This window comes from Pinus tabuliformis, chromosome 8 (genome assembly GCF_031772625.1).
Source record: "Pinus tabuliformis cultivar Carrire ecotype Pingquan chromosome 8, CPIR1, whole genome shotgun sequence".
NCBI lineage: Eukaryota > Viridiplantae > Streptophyta > Pinopsida > Pinales > Pinaceae > Pinus > Pinus tabuliformis.
Window position 1 is genome coordinate 126122758 of NC_142294.1, and position 17058 is coordinate 126139815.

A 17058-nucleotide genomic window follows, 5' to 3' on the forward strand; every position below is an offset into this window, starting at 1 on the left:
TAACACCAAAATACAAAGGAGACCATGGCATATGGGCGCTTGCGACTTGCGATAGCGATACAACAATGGACCCGATAGGATTATAGGTCAGATTCAATATCATTTGAAGTCCGGCTTGGCATAAACTCCCACTATTTTGGTGTATTCCTCTGTGTAAACAGAGAAACGTATTCTCGGGGATTTCACCTACAATAGTGGTCCTTTCTGTTTGAAAATAAGTGGCCACCATACCTTAGAGCGTTTTTGCAATGATTGTTTAACACTCAACGGGGATTCGAACGGACAATGGCCGGGAGCCAGAAAGCCCAAGAATGTAGATGAACGAACAGAGCCAATAGGCTTAAAAGCCATTCAATGGTAGCACAGAAGGAAGTCAGTGGAAGACAGTCACAAAAAGACAATCAGTCAGTCAGATTGAGGCAGATTGAATAGAGGAACAGGACAGAGGGAGAGTCTGTGCACTCTTTTAGACTCGAGGTTTTTGAGCAGATCCCTCTTTGATGTCACTGTTGGTTGAGACTCTATTTTGAGCTCACCCTTGTAATAATCTGTTCTTAAAGACTTAATATATAGGTCAACACTGAAAGCTGGACCAGGAGATGTAGCCAAGAAGTATGGTGGACTCCTTGATTATTTGTTGTGTTAATGTGTGTGCCTGTTATGTTTTCTAACTGCTCATTGTCTATATTATTCGCAATCTTTTCGATCCGTTGCACTAAGTAATATAGGCATTCCTGCACATGAGTTTGTAATACCTTAATATTGATTTAAGATCTCATTTTCAGATCACTACACCAGCTGCATCTCTTCCTATAGCACCATCAAAGAACATGTTCCACCACCCTTTCCTATCAATTTCTTCAACTTGCTACTCATTTTCTACATGTTGATTTTCTGTGTTGTTGGTGATTTCATTGAAGAGTATAGATGAGCCCAATTCAGTCTCCATTGCATATACTAGAAATTTTTGACGTTTTTCTTTGTTGCTGACCATATATGCCATCCTAGACTCTCTGTATAATCTCCTTTGTTCACCAAAAACTAGGATAGTAGCATAGGACATATCCATCTGAATAGTTCCTTTGACTTTGGTAGCCCATGATCTTGATAGTAACATGCCAAACTTTGGTGGAATATCAACCACAATAATATCCATCAATATACTCTTAACAAGAATTTAACTTAAAGCGACAACCACGTCTTTGATTAGAACTATACATTTAACCCTTTTTGAATCAAATGAAAACAAGTCTTTGTATGGCATGGTTATGTCTAAACCCAATCTTTCCATGATGACCTTAGGCATTAAATTGTGTGATGCCCCTGAATCTAACATAGCATTATGTATTGTCATGTCATGGATGTTTAAACTCACATAGAAAGGTGGTACCTCTTCATTCTTCTCATCTTCTACTCTAGGCCCTAGGAACACAGTAGGATGATCTTCATGCAAATTCAAAATATCAAATGATCCAGCTTCAACATTAAGCATTCTAACAATTTTCTTTCTGTATTCTGTAACTCTTATTATTTCTCCAAAGGGGACATCAATCTTTATCTTTGAGATTTCATTCTCCAAGTTGAAAATTTGTTGTGTCTTCTCAACTTATTTTGCAAGGGTTTCCTTCTTTTGTTCTGTAACCTTTGGAGCATCTTTCTTCAGCTGATTTTTATTTGCAACTAAAGGAACATTTTTGTTTCTCAAATTATACTGATTTTGTATCTCTAAAATAGCATGTTGATAGCCTTCTAAGTATTTTGATTGTGGCTCAGTTTCATCACCATGCAAGTCATTATAAGACTCATCATGTTCTTCTTTTGTTAAAAGAATTCCTTTCTCATCTTCATCTAGACAATGAATGGTATCTTCTTAGACTTCTAGTGGAATTTCCTCATCATCTACTAGGTTGTGATGGAAAGGAGGCCTGACTTGTTGGTTAGGTTGATTTCTCTATTCTCTTTGCCTCCGTTGGATTTGAACCCTTCTAAAGTTTGGATTTCTAACTTGTGTCTCAAGTTGTGTAGCATGAGGATTATTTCCAAGGGCTAATCTATCCATGAGTCTTTCCATTGTTCTCATCATAGTATCAAATTTAACATCAAAAGAGGTGGAAGGATGTTCTCCCTCCTTTAAATTTCCTTTAACCACTTTAGATCTTTTTGTTGCATCCATATTAACTTCCACTTTCACAACATCATTCTACATGTCAGCTAAGGTAACAGATTCTCTCTCTCTTAATAGGATGGAAAACTCATAATCAAAGGCCTTAGCATAGTGTAATTGAGCAGCTCCTGGGGGAGGCTTAATGTGAGCAGGAATGGAATTGTAGACTTTATTGAATCTTTTTTAAAAATCTTGCATTGATTCATGGTTGGCCTTCTTCAAATTATTATATTTAGTCAAGGCTTGTACATGATTAACTTTACTTCCCCATTTCCTTAAGAAGGTATCTTCTAATTCATTCCAATCATGTGAAATCCCAGGGGTTAAGGCTTTGAACAATTTTTTCACCTCACCAATGAAACTATGTACAAACAATCTCATTTTAAAATCTTCATAATCTACCTCTTTGAGGTCTACAAAGTCATTGAATGGGTCAACATGTTGTTCTGCAATTATCCCCTCCTCACTTCCAAAAGTTTTTATTCTAGTGGAGTAACCTTGAGGTAAGTCATGAAGTACGGCTGGTAAAACAAGAGGAGCGTATCTCGCAGGGGTTACCAGAGCAGAAATACTAGTAGAAATTCCAATAGGAGGGGTAAAAATGAAACTAGTAGGGGTAGTGATGAAAGAAGATGTACTCGAGGAGGCTTGAGTGACAGAGACTTTTGTTTTCGAAGTAAAGGTACTTCTTTCAGGTAAAGGGAAACCAATTTATTTTATTGACAAAAGTTCAAAAGGATCAGATTCTTTTAGTTTTCCTAAAGACTCTTGTTCAAGTGATAATTTTGATGCAACAATTTCCCAAAACCTATCTTTAACTTCTTTAGGAATCTCAAAAATAGAACCTAACTCTAGTTTTGGTAAATCATTCTCTGATTTAGATTTGAGCAATATAGGCTTATACTCTTCATCAAATCTAATACCTTCAATAGCTTAAATATCTCCAGAGGGTAATGAGGTAGATCTTAAGAGAGATGAAGTACCTGATTTTGATTTGCTAGCATATTTTCTGAGAATTTTTTCTGGATCATCAACTATTTTTGGTGGATTAGGTTTTGGATTGATCCTTGTATGAATCTTCTTAGAAGCCACCTGTAAGCTGAAATAATAGTAGAGTCACAAAGGTAGAAATGCAACCTCAAACAATCTGATCTCCTACTACCTTCAAGATCTCAGCTTTTGAATGAAACATCTAGGATGATATAACTTTTGGACTCCTGGCAGATGCACCAAAATTTTATCACTCGACTGGGACAAGTTGGGCTGTATCAACCTTCAACCAAATGTAACTATTTCAAACCAACTTTAGACTGGAAGTTAGTCCTTCCAATCTGAGACGACTCTCTCAAAATATTTATAAAATGACTTGTGATAAACTTAAAATTCAGATGACTAACTTTGATCTCTTTTTATGATTTTTGTAGGTGAAGAAAAATGTGATAACTGCCACCATTGGGTATGGAGTCAGATTAAAACAAAAAATGATAAAAAACAGTGTTTAATGGAAGTTGAGGCATCTATGGATTTAAAACTAATACAAATGAACACCAAAAGTTATACATAGTAAATGAAGGAAATTGGAGTTGTATGACAGATTTCCAGGTAATTGAGATACTATGTAAAACTAATAACAACAAAATAAAAACTCGTAAAAGCCATAATAAGAATCTTAGGTACAAAAACAGAGTGTCACAGATTTTCTATTACAAGAACAAAATATTACAGAAGGCCAGTTTCTCACATTCAAAATCAACCCCTTCTCAAAGTTGGAAATCTACTTATTTATAGAGAAAGATATCTTTACATAATCTGCCACCTGGGCTAGATTCAATCCACAACTATAAGATCTAATCATATTTAATTAATAAAACTTTGAGCCTTCATAGGAATTTATGTTACAACAGAGTTTGAATACAAATGGGAGTTGTATGGAATGTTACAATAATTTAAAGCGCGACACTGGTAGAAACACGAACACCTGGCTCTTCAAATCTGATGTGTTGTTTTCTATTGAAACGTGCTGAAAATGCCATTATTGTTCCACTGTGTCTCTGCCATGTTTTCTTGTTGTCTCTTTAATGACCATGTTGCTGGATATTTTCCGAAAAATACCTTCAATGTCCTCTTTGACAACCATGCTTCTAAAGAAATGTCGAAAAACAATCTTGTTGTTTCACGGAGTGGAAGCGTTCATTGATCTGGGTCATTGATCAATCTGGAAATCCCATTGTGGTCCAATTTAACAATGAAAACCAGGGGGAATGATTCTCTCAAATTATGACTTGATGCACATAGAGGGGCCACGTGGTAGCTGGGGATTGGGGGAAAGAATACAATCGAGATAGGAATGGACGTGCATGGCTAAGTTAATGGATTATGGATGGAGGCCAGGAGATGATGTGAAGGTGTGGCCAGGATCATTGGTGGGAAGTGACAGGCATAAGGAGCTATGAGGAAGTAAGGGAGTGGTGGTGAAGAGAAAGTGGAGGGTGATGTAACTGGGATTGTGGATTATGGCGGGTGTAGGGAAAACCATTTTCAGAGGGGGTTCGAAGTGGTATGCAATATTAGACGAGGGGGTGTGAAATGATACAGGAACGAAACGTAGCAGTGAGGAAACTACTTTTCGAGCCCCCTCCTCCCCACCGATAAAGAGAAACATAGCGGGGAGGGGTCGAAAAGGCCTCAGAGATGCCGAATTAAAACGGGATTGTGATCCGGAGTGGGAACTTGTGTGAGGTTTAACTAAGGGTGGACCCGACATCTTATTAGATTGTGTTTTATGTCGTTTTTCATCTGGGAGTGGGTTCGAGTTTATTTCATCGGGAGTGGTGTATTTTTTATGTTTGGGACTTTTAAATAAACAGAGGGAAAATGGATTTAAGGCTAGAGTTAGAAAAAGAAAGGGTAAAAAAAAAAGGGTTATCATAGATAACATATAAAATGAGATATAAATTTATTATTTATATACATAACACATAGAATTTAAAATTCTTGAAAACATCATTGAATGTGCCATATTTAAGATTGTCATATTCATTCTTTCAGCTACTCCATTCTGTTGGGGATTATAAAGCATAGATGTTTGATTTTTAATCCCATGTTGACGAAGATAGTTTTGAAATTCATTTGAAGTACATTATTTTCATTATCAGTACAAATAGAGCCAATATGATATTGTGCATCATTTTCAATGCATGCATGAAAGTTCTTAAATGTTTCAAAAACTTCATATTTGTTATTCAATAAAGAAACCCAAGACATTATGGTGTAGTCATCAATAAATGTCATCATATAATTATTACCATTTCCAGAAGGAATAGGAATTAGGCCACATAAATAAGAATGAATGAGTTCAAGATTTCTATGTGCTTTGGAATGAGAATCATGAAAAGATTGTTTATATTGCTTTCCTGATATACAAGCATCGCATTGCTTAAGTTTCCTAGGAATTGTAGGCAAACCAGTAAAACCATTTTTCTTCAACAAACAAAGGCTGTCATAGTTCAAATGTCCAAATATACCATTCCATAAAAGACTTGATGGAAGTTTACCTTCATCATAGTGAGAACTGTATGAAAAGTTATGTGCACGGGCAGAGTTTCCTTGCAGCTTAAGAAGTCTTTCTTCTTCTATCCCAGTCATGACAAGTGACTGATCTGATGATTTCTAACCTTAATATTACCATCAAATATGTGAATGGACTGTCGTTGTTTGTGGATGTGGACCAAAGACATCAATTTTCTCCTCAACTTTGGGAGGCATAGAACATCATGTAGAAGAAAGTCTGGAAGACCAGGCAATTTGAGCCTAATGGTTCCAAGCCCTGATGGCTCGAGTTTTCACTTGTCTAAAAATTACATTACTCCATCAACATTACTAATGAATTCTTCAAAGAAATATCTTCTAAAATTCATTTGGCATGTTAGGCCCGAAGTGCTTCTACCGCACTTTGAATTTCTCAATTTCTCAATTCAAGGGTGTGAGTTGCCTTTGGTCCAGGATGCATAGAGGTTTCGACTGAAAATCTCCCTTTGCTTCTACCTGTAACACCGACCAATCAATCACATGATTAGCATCATTTACATAACTTTTGAGTAAATAAACATGAAAAAAATTGTGAACTTTCAGTGTTGGTGGCAAGGATAGCCTATAGGCCACTAGTCCTATCCTTTCAATCACTTGAAAAGGCCCACAAAACTGTGGTTCTAACTTGGAAAATGACCCAATTTTTAGAGATATTTTCTTGGGCCTAACTCATAAGTAGACATTATCTCCCACTTTAAATTCCTTGTGCACCCTATGTTCGCTTTCATATCTCTTTTTCCTTTGTTGAGCCACCTTTAAATTCTTCCTAATGGTTACCATTTCTTGCTCCATCTCCTTGAGAAAATTAGGTCAAATGAGGACCCTTTTTACTGGATCGTTCTAGCTAATAGGAGTATTACACCTCCTCCCATAGAGAGCCTTGAATGGACTTGTTTTCAAGGATTCGTGGTAACCATTATTGTAAGCAAATTCAACTAGTGGAAGATACTCCTCCGACTTCATTGACTAGTGCATGACATACATTTGAAGCATGTCCTCCAATATTCTATTTACCCCCTCTTCCTTCCCATATGCTATGTATGGTACAGTGTAGTAAATTCCAACTATGTACCTAAGCTAGAAAATAACTCTTTGTATAATTTTGAAGTAAATTTAGAATCTATATACGAGATAATTATCTTGGGCACTCCATGCAATGTCACAACTTATTTTATAAAAGCTTCAGCTACATCACTTTCTATGTAAGTCGATTTAACAACCACAAAGTGAGGCCTTGCTCAACTTGTCTACCTTGATTATGATGGAATCATGTTGCTTGACTATTAGTGGTAACCCTATGATAAAATCCATAGAGATTATTCCTACTTCCATTCCAAAATGGAGATAGGTTATAATAATCTAGCTAGGTGTCTACACTTTGCTTTTACTTTCCAACATACAATGTGTTTAGAAATAAAAACAACCACTTCCCTTTTTTTTGTAAGCTTGGTGGGACTAAATCTTCATCATGTCCAATATATCACCCCAATTGGGGCAAGGAATTGAACCGGTGACTTCACATCAAGGGGTGCCTTAACAAAGAACCTGATCATCATCTATCCAAGAGCCCATAGACAACCACATCCCTTTTTAAATATGGCCAATAGTAAAAAAAATAATGGTTGTTAATGTATTTTGGTAGCTTGGGTGACCTGAATATGGTGTTGTATGAAATTATTTTAATATGATAATTTTAAGTTTTTCTTATTTGGCACATAAATTTTATTCTTAAACTTGATCAGTGCATCCTTTGTGAGATGAAATTTATTTTCTTTCTCACCTCTGAACTCTTTTTGTATATTTTATTTTATTTGTTGATATATTTCATCTTGTTTTCCAACAATTTTAATTCTTTCCTTGAGATTAATCCCATAGGAAATTATGGCTACGACATGGGCTAATTGAACTCTGCTACTGAGCACATCAATAACTCGATTTTCCTTCCCTTTGATGTATTAATTTCAAAATCAAACTCATTGATTAAAGTTATCCATCTAGCTTGACTGACATTTAATTTTGGTTGATCAAATAAATATTTCACACCTCCATGGTCTGTCATATTCAAGGTGAATTTCCTTCCAAGGAAATATGTCTTCAAATTTCTAAAGCGTGAATAATAGATTCCAATTCCAAATCCTGAGTCACATAATTTTGCTCGTTCTCATTTAGCTTCCTTGATTAATAACACATCGATTGTCCTTCCTACATTAAAACTCTAGTGGGTCCCTCTTTGTAGGAATTTGTGCAAACCACAATGTCCTTGTCTAGGTATGTTATTCTTAACACTAGTGCATGAGTAAGCAAACTCTTCAGCTACTCAAAGCTTGCACCACATTTAGTTGTCCATTTCTTCCCCTTCTTTTGGAATGTTGTGATTAGATAACCAATCTTGGGGAAGCATTTGATGAATCTTCTATAATAACCTTCCAGCCCCATAAATTATCTAAGCTGAGTCACATTCTTTGGTTCTTTCCATTCCTTAATGGCTTTAATTTTCTCTAGGTCAACCACTACACCCTCCTTTGTGACAATGCGTTCCAAATATTGAATTTGAAATTGAAGGAACTCACATTTGCTGAGATTTATATCTAATTTTTGTTTTTTTAGCAATTGTAACACTGCAGCTAAGTATCCTTCATGCTCCTCCTTGGTTATTGAATAAGCAAAAATATTGTTAGATATTTCCGGAAGAGAATTGTGTAATGGATTTTGGATTCATACAACATTTCAGATGGTGAATCCATCCATTAGCTCTTTGGTCCCCGATGATGGATAAAGTAACCATCTGAAATTTTGGACGAATTGGAAATCCATTACACAGTTCTCTTCCAGAAATATCTAATAATATGAAAAACTGTGAAAGCCACCAAACAAAAATTTGTGAACGAACACCAATATAAATTTGTCCAATAATGGACTCAATACGTTTTTCATCAAACATATGAAGGATTTTGGTGCATTAGTAAGTCCAAAAGGAAAAAATAAAAATCATAATGTCCATACCTTGTCTGAAAAGTGGTTTTATGGATGTCTTCATCCTTGATATGCACCTAGTGATATCCAGACCTCAAATCAATTTTTGAGAACACCGCTGCTCCATGAAACTCATTGGACAAGTCATAAATTCATGGAAAGGGTCATATGTTCTTTCTGGTAGATTTATTGAGTTTCTATCATCTATACAAAGTCTGAGTGTGTCATCCTTCTTCTTTACAAATAAATCAAGTTTTCCCCGTGGCGACACACTTGGCCTGATGTACCCCTTGTCTAACATTTCCTTGAGTTGCAACTTTAGCTCCATGATATTTGGAGTACTCATTTGAAGTAGAGATTTAGATGATGGTGTTTTTCCTATTAAAATATCAATGGATAAATCTACTTCTCTGTGTGGAGGTAATCTAGGGATCTCCTGTTGGGTAGCACAAGCCCCACGGAACAAGTATGGGGTGCGAAGCCCAAAATTTTGGGTAATATTAGGGTAAAAGACTCCGTGGAAAGCATGGAGCACGAACTATAGTATTTTGAGTCAAAGGGTAGTCCGCCCAAAAATAATGTAAAGAAATAGTAATATAGTTAGCCTACGGAGGGATCGCGGGCCAAGGGAAAGTATAAATAGAGCGGGGCTCTATAAGGGAAAGTAGTTCTTTTGGAAGATGGAATGTAATGGGTTTTGAAAGGAAATAGCTTGAAAGCGTCTGTAAGTCCGAGTCGAGGGAGTAGGGTAGAAGGTAGAGGCTTTGCAACTGTGTGTGCAGAGGCCTGGAAAGTCCGTAGTTGTGTGCGCGGACCCCTGCAGTTGAGTGCGCAAGGTGGATCTGGATGTATTGTGGAAGATTGATAATAAAGATAAGTTTCTTCTAAATTCTGTGTTGGTTGCGACTTTACTCTTTTATGATAAATGAACTGTTATGATTTCTGCATTTGCTACGGTTGAATTCATGTGAACTGGATTAATCTTGATGCGCGAAGTAACCAAAAGTAATAAATGTTTGCTTAAAGACCGTTTTAACTAGATCGAACTAGTAATAAGTGATTCCATCTGTAATAAGTGCGATAAGGGTATTTCGATCTGCGCGGATCTGGCGTAGCGCGAGGCTGCAGAACAACGCACGAGCCCCAAACCACATCCAAGACATCTGTAGGGTGTGGAAACCTGGTTCCAGCACCCTCCCCTGCTACCTTGGTTGAGACCTCAGTCCATGCTTCATAGGCTATTGCCGAAAGGTCCGGTAGTTGCGGGATTTGTTTGGCTAAATAATTCTTCTGAACCTGGGTCAAGCCCATATAAGCCAACAAATGGTTCCATTGCCGGGACTGGGATCTCCTAAGGGGTGTCTGGTGTGAAAGGCTGGTACGCTAGGGGAAAGAGTGACGAAGGATCAGGACAGTAGTAATGGCGAGTGCCATCCAGTTACCAATATTCAAGGGAGTAGGAAGTGAAGATCCGGAAAAGTTTTGGTTTGTATTGAATTCAGTATGGAATGCGCAGCAGATCATGAATGATGATATCAAGAAAGTCATCCTAGTTAGCACACTACAGGACTGAGCGCTAACATGGTATATGAAGTATTCGGGCAGCAACCCAACGACAGGGATAGCGAACATCTACACGGAGTTAAAAAAGGAGTTCAGCCAGCCAAAATCAAAGTCGCAGTCAATTGTAGGATTCAAAGAAATCACGCTGATGCCTGGTGAGACCCCGTAGGATCTGGATCAGAGGTTAAAAAGCACTATTCGTGAAGCCAACATGACCCTGACAGATGCACAACACTGTACTTGGTTCATCACATCACTAACGCCATATCTAAAATCGGCTTTGTCACAACAGAAGATCTCAACCCAAGAAAAAGTGTTGGAGGTAGCAATGCGGCTGCACGAAACCCCGGTACAAGACCCAAGGTTGGGAGTTCAGAAATCCAAGTGCAGGTCCAAAATTTGTGTTTGGAAATACAAAAGTTAAAACAAGACCAGAAGCCAAAAGTTTAAGAAGAAGTTTGGTGCATCAAGTGTAGGGGCTAGGGACATGATAAAGACCATTGTCCAGTCACGGTAAACCTGGTGGTCACGGGGGGACCAGCACCTTTGCGACCAGAGGCATAGGCAAGGCCGAGTGTGATCGCCCCACTCTGGTGCGCAATCTGTCAAGTAGGAGGAAAACACAACACGGATAATTGCAATTTGTTTCCGAAATACAATCAAACCCCCCAACATCTCTTTTGCAACTTTTGTCGATCGGTGGGTCACGAGGACAGAGATTGCCGAATGTTGGTGGATCAGGCATCTGCCTACCAAATACAAACTGCAAGATGAGGTCAAAAACCAGTTGCAATGTTTACGCGCGGGGGATTCCAAGGATGGGGTCAAGGATGAGGCGGAACGGGACCAGGAAGGGGTCAAGGATAGCTAATTTGTTACAATTGTGGAGGACTAGGACACTACGCGTGAGATTGCACAAATCCAACTCGAGTATCATGTCCCTATTGCAAATAATTTGACCATGAAATGCTAGATTGCCCTATGCTACTAGCACAGATTCGCGAAAAAATGATAGCACCTCCTGTGGCGACACAGAATGTCCAGATGATAAGGGCCGAACCATGCGATGAAGAACCTAAAGTAAATATGGTACTAAAAGGTGGTGCAACCTTAGAAGGAGATATGTCTGAGCCGTATAAAGGTCCCTCGATGGTAACAAACTTCATAGAAACTTGCATGAAGTTACTTCACGATAATAGGGTAGTGAAAGGATTGTAAGAGGTAATTAACAAATACACAGGATGGGGAGAACCTCGCACAGTCTGATAAATGGGGAGCCATACGTCGCAGACCAGACAAGAAATAAGGTTAATAACACAGATTGGTGATTGTGAGATGGATCAGGTCATTCTGGACCTCGGTTCAGATGCAAACGTCTTGCCCAAGCAGACATGGGAGCGTATCGGCAAGCCCCCACTCCAATGGTCGCTGATCCAATTACGAATGGAAAATCAACAAAATATCTTGCCCATGGGTAGGCTGCAAGGAATCATCATAGACCTGGATGGTGCAAGCACTAGAACGGACTTTCAAATTATTGAGATAGTGGACGAAAAAAGATCATACCCCACATTGTTGGGAATAGACTGGGCCATCGACATGAATGGGATTATTAATTTCAAGCACAGGAAGATGATATTTGAGAAAAATTCATGCTGCGTAGTGGTTCCGCTAGATCCAACTGAGGGACCCCGCTACATGGAACCTGTACGTGACAACGAGAAGGACGAGGCCTTGGATTGCATCTGCCAAATGGCTGCACAAAGGCCAATAAAGGGTAAGGTAATGGAGGAACAGATAATTTCACAGGGTTACGTGGAATCATACACCAATGATTCGGAGGATGAAGACAAGCAATGGCGGAATAGAATGAACGGGGCAACTACTTTAAGCTACAATATGCTGACAAAATCCATATACTGTGTTAAAGCTCAGGACCGTGAGCTACCGGTGTATGACGAGCTCACAATAGTAAATGAATTCCTGATGAAGTTTGAGAGCCTAGTACCAGAGTACCAGCGATTTGATGCGCTCAAATGGGCATTGCGCGCGACACCGGCGTAATGGTGGGGTACCCATGAAGGCACTTTCTTAGATTGGAAAAGCTGTAAGCGTATGATGCAAATATGATTTTGGAAGTCGGAACTCCAACTAACGGAGGAATATGTTTTACGAGAAAATCCACACATACATTTGAGCAAATGGACCAAAGCCTATGGCAAAGAGCCACAACCAGAATGGGTGCACGTATCTTATCATACCTTAGATGTCATCCCAAGGAATTGGTATACTGAAATAGAGCTCCGACATGGCACAGGAGAGTGGGATATCTTGCGCGAAGGGTTTCTATCAACATTTATTTTTGAGGATCAATGGATGGATACAGTGGACGATGCATTAAAGCTAGTCAAGACCACAATTTTCAGGATGCCTCTAGAACCAGAAGAACTCATGCAACCCGACTAGTCGCGACAGCTAAGCCAGGCCCTGGAATGTTACAATGTAAAAGCAGAAGGTGACGAAGATGATCCAGGTGACATCAATATACCAGAATCTAAAGGAATTCGAGAAATGCGCGAACCTGAAATAGAAGATCCAAACGTTGCAGCACCATTAAAAACGAAGCAAGTGAATATTGGAACGGAGGAGGAACCAAAGTATGCTACGCTTGGAGATTACTGGGACGACGCTACAGTGGAAAAGGTCTTCAAGCTGCTTCGGGAGTATCGAGACCTCTTCCCTACCAAGATTACGATGCTTAAACGAATTCGAGGCGAACTAGGAATGATGAAGATAACTTTGAAGCCTGACATGAAACCAGTAAACCAGCGACCTTACCGATTGAATCAAAAATATAAAGCAAAAGTTCGAGAAGAACTAGACAAGATGCTGGCAGCAAGGATCATTGAACCAGTCGAGGAGTCCGATTGGGTAAGTCCGATGGTGGTACAGGAGAAGAAACAGAAGGGTGAGATCCGCATCTACGTGGATCTATAGAAACTCAATGATGCTTGTGTTAATGATCCATTTCCCACACCTTCTACCGATGAAGTCTTAGAAAATGTGGGTGGGCAGGAAGCGTATTCCTTTACGAATGGGTTCTCTGGATACCGTCAGATCAAGATCGTGCTGGAGGATCGAAGCAAGACAATGTTTGCTATGGAATGGGGTTGCTTTCAGTATATAGTGATGTCATTTGGGCTGAAGAACGCGTCGGCAATACTTTCTCGCATTGCGGTAGTTGCATTCAAGGAATTTATACATAAATTCTTGGAAGTCTATCTTGATGATTGGACCATCTTTTGCCTGGTTAAGAAACAAACTGAGAGCTTACGATTAATGTTGGATACCTTCCGTCAACACCTGATTACACTCAATCTAAAGAAGTGTACGTTCCTTGTTCCTTTCGGGAACTTGCTAGGTCACGTAGTTTGTAGGCAAGGCCTGATGGTGGATCCGGCAAAGATCGCTGTCATAATAGGTCTGTAAGCACCGCGTAGTGTCAAACATCTCCGCGTTATGCTGGGACACATGGGGTACTATCAGAAGTTCATAAAAGGTTATGCCCAGATCACGGCTGCAATGGAACAATTGTTAAAAAAGGATGCCACGTATTACTGGAACGAGGAATGTAACAAAATCCTGGAATTACTGAAGGAAAAAATGGCATCTGCTCCTATCTTGATCTTTCCAAAATGGGACATGGAGTTCCACATGCAGGTTGACACGTCGTGTATCACGTTAGGAGCAGTACTTACTCAGGAAGGCATGGAGGGAGTTGACCACCCGATTGTATTTGCAAGTCGAAGGTTGTCAAAAGCCGAGAAAAATTACTCTACTACTGAGTGAGAGGGATTGGCGATGGTGTACGCACTCTAGAAGTATCGTCACTATTTGCTTGGAGGACATTTTAAGATGTATACTGATCACTCTGCACTAAAATACCTAGTGAATAAGCCTGTGTTGGGGGGGCGCATCTGTCGATGGTTGCTGTTGTTTCAGGAATATGATTTTGAGGTTGTTGTAAAGCCAGGACATCTGAATGCGGGTCCAGACCACTTATCCTGGATTGAGATGGGCGAGGAACCCACGAATCTAGAAGAAGGACTCTTGGATGCCCAGTTGTATGCAGTGCGCATTGCGGATGGCCACTTTGAAGATATAATCTATTTTTTGACTACCGACACTGCGCCGCAGGGGTATTCTGTGCAACAAAAGAAGGAATTGGTGACACGAGCAGCAGATTTCACTGTGATTGCCAACCATCTCTACAAGATGGGCCATGATGAGATATTACGTAGATATGTACCAGAGTTTGAGTGAGAATAGATCCTTGCCGAAGCACATGGAGGGGTTGTTGGCGGACATTATGCGGGCCGCACCACAGCCCAGAAGGTTCTTCATGCTGGATTATGGTGGCCCACCCTACATCAAGATTCAAAAGCATACTGTCGGGCCTATGATGTATGCCAACAAACAGGCAAGCCATTGTGAAGGGATGAAATGCCACTTCAACCACAGGTAACACTACAACCATTTGAGAAATGGGCGATTGACTTCATCGAGCCTATTGAACCGTGAGGGAAGACGGGTGTGTGCTATATCATCATTGCGACTAAATACTTGACCCGATGGGCAGAAGCACAGCCAGTTAAGGATTGCACAGCCATGACAGTGGCAAAGTTCTTGTTCGAGAATGTGTTGACCAGGTTTGGGTGTCCTAAGATTCTCATGAGTGATCGAGGAACGCATTTTTTGAACAAAACCATCAGCGCGCTCACTGAGGAATTCCAAATATATCACCAACAGAGCACGCCATACCATCTGCAAGCAAATGGGACCATTGAGGCATTCAACAAAATTTTGGAAACCGTGCTGACTAAGATCTACAATGCGTGACGGAACGATTGGGACTTGCGCATCCCTGCTGTGCTATGGGCATACCGAACCACGTGCAAAAAGTTGACAGGCCAGACACCGTTTCGACTAGTCTATGGTAAGGAGGTCGTGATGCCTATGGAATATATCATGCCTAGCCTACAGATTGCAGTAGCTACAGGAATGGTAGATCGTGGGGATTTGGAGGAAAGGCTCGCACAACTCGATGAACTGGATGAAGAACGATTTCTGGCAGGATTTCATCAACAGGTACAAAAACAGCATGAGAAAGCATGGCATGATCGCCATATCAAGGTGCGCACATTCAAGGAGGATGACCTCGTATTATTATATGACAGTAAGTTTGAAAAATTCCCAGGTAAACTCCATATGCATTGGTTGGGGCCTTATGTCATTAAAGAAGTAACTGTTGGGGGCGCAGTTCAGTTGGCTAAGCTCAATGGAGACCCGTTCCCAGGAAGAGTGAATGGAAGTTGCCTGAAGCTCTATACAGGCAGGCCGACCGCCTGACTAACCGTTCCACAGAGAGTCTCACCGCTCTGACCAGTTGAAAGAGAGCAAGGGATGATAAAGCAGTCTGGGGGATAGATATTTGGGTATCAGGGTACGTGTACAATTGACCAACAATCAGGAGCATGGTTCTGCAGATAGAGCCATGCCAGTGCGCTGCTCCAAGGAATGATGACCGTTAATACCACTAATCATGAAAATATGGTTGCATTATGGCAAAAGGGAGTAGGCAACAAGCAATTAAGAGACACAGTATGAGCCAAATATGAAATGATCAACCACAGATTTCACACAGGAAGGTTACACGAGCTAGAACGAGCGGCAATCTGGGCATTTGACATTCGCATGGCTTATAAATCACTAGGGGGAATCCGTTGGGAAACCTACGCTTTGAAAATACAGATGGATCTGTTCATCATCTCTACACCCGGCATGCGCCCGAAGGTAGTAATCTGGTCGAAGAATGGGTAGGACTCTTTAAGGAGTCCGATATTGATAGCTGTGGGTATCCCGCAGGCTGCAGCATCGCTAGCAGGGGATGTACCGAAAAAAAGGGAATGCGAAATAGAATTGGTCTGGATGTCGTCGCCCCGCCTAGGGGCAGGATGGCATGTTACAACAAAACAATAGAAGGATGGACAGATGACGACCATGGGTGGAGATGCAGTCAATAGGTTGCCTCTGATGGTTCTTGATGAGTGGGATCCGGCAGACAACAGCCAGGGTCTTGCAAAATTGCAACACAGGTTGCAGCAGATGGTGCGAAGAGAAGATACATCAGTCAGAAAGGGCTACAGTGGTACTAGGAGGTCCTATATGCGGCTCCCCCGCTCACGCTAAAATCCTCAGAGGGGGTGTTCTGTGTTAACTGAGCAGAGCAGAATGAGCATCATCAGTTGCGAGATATGGTAGAAACATTGAAGCTGAAAAATCATTGCAAGAGAAACAACAGGAGCAGCCAGATGATGAGCGCCACTCAACGAAAGGCGAACCGCGAGGACAAGACTGAGCGTCTAGCCATGCTAGTCAATGACTTGGGACAAGTCACGATGATTGTGTTGGGGGACTGTTGGGTAGTGCAAGCCCCACGGAACGAGTATGGGGTGTGAAGCCCAGAATTCTGGGTAATATTAGGGTAAAAGACTCCGTGGAAATCGTGGAGCGCGAACTATAGTAGGTTGAGTCAAAGGGTAGTCTGCCCAAAAATAATGTAAAGAAATAGTAATAGAGTCAACCTGTGGAGGGATTGTGATCCAAGGGAAAGTATAAATAGAGAGGGGCTCTATGAGGGAAAGTAGTTCTTTTGGAAGATGGAATGTAAAGTGTTCTGAAAGGAAATAGCTTGAAAGCATCTATAAGTC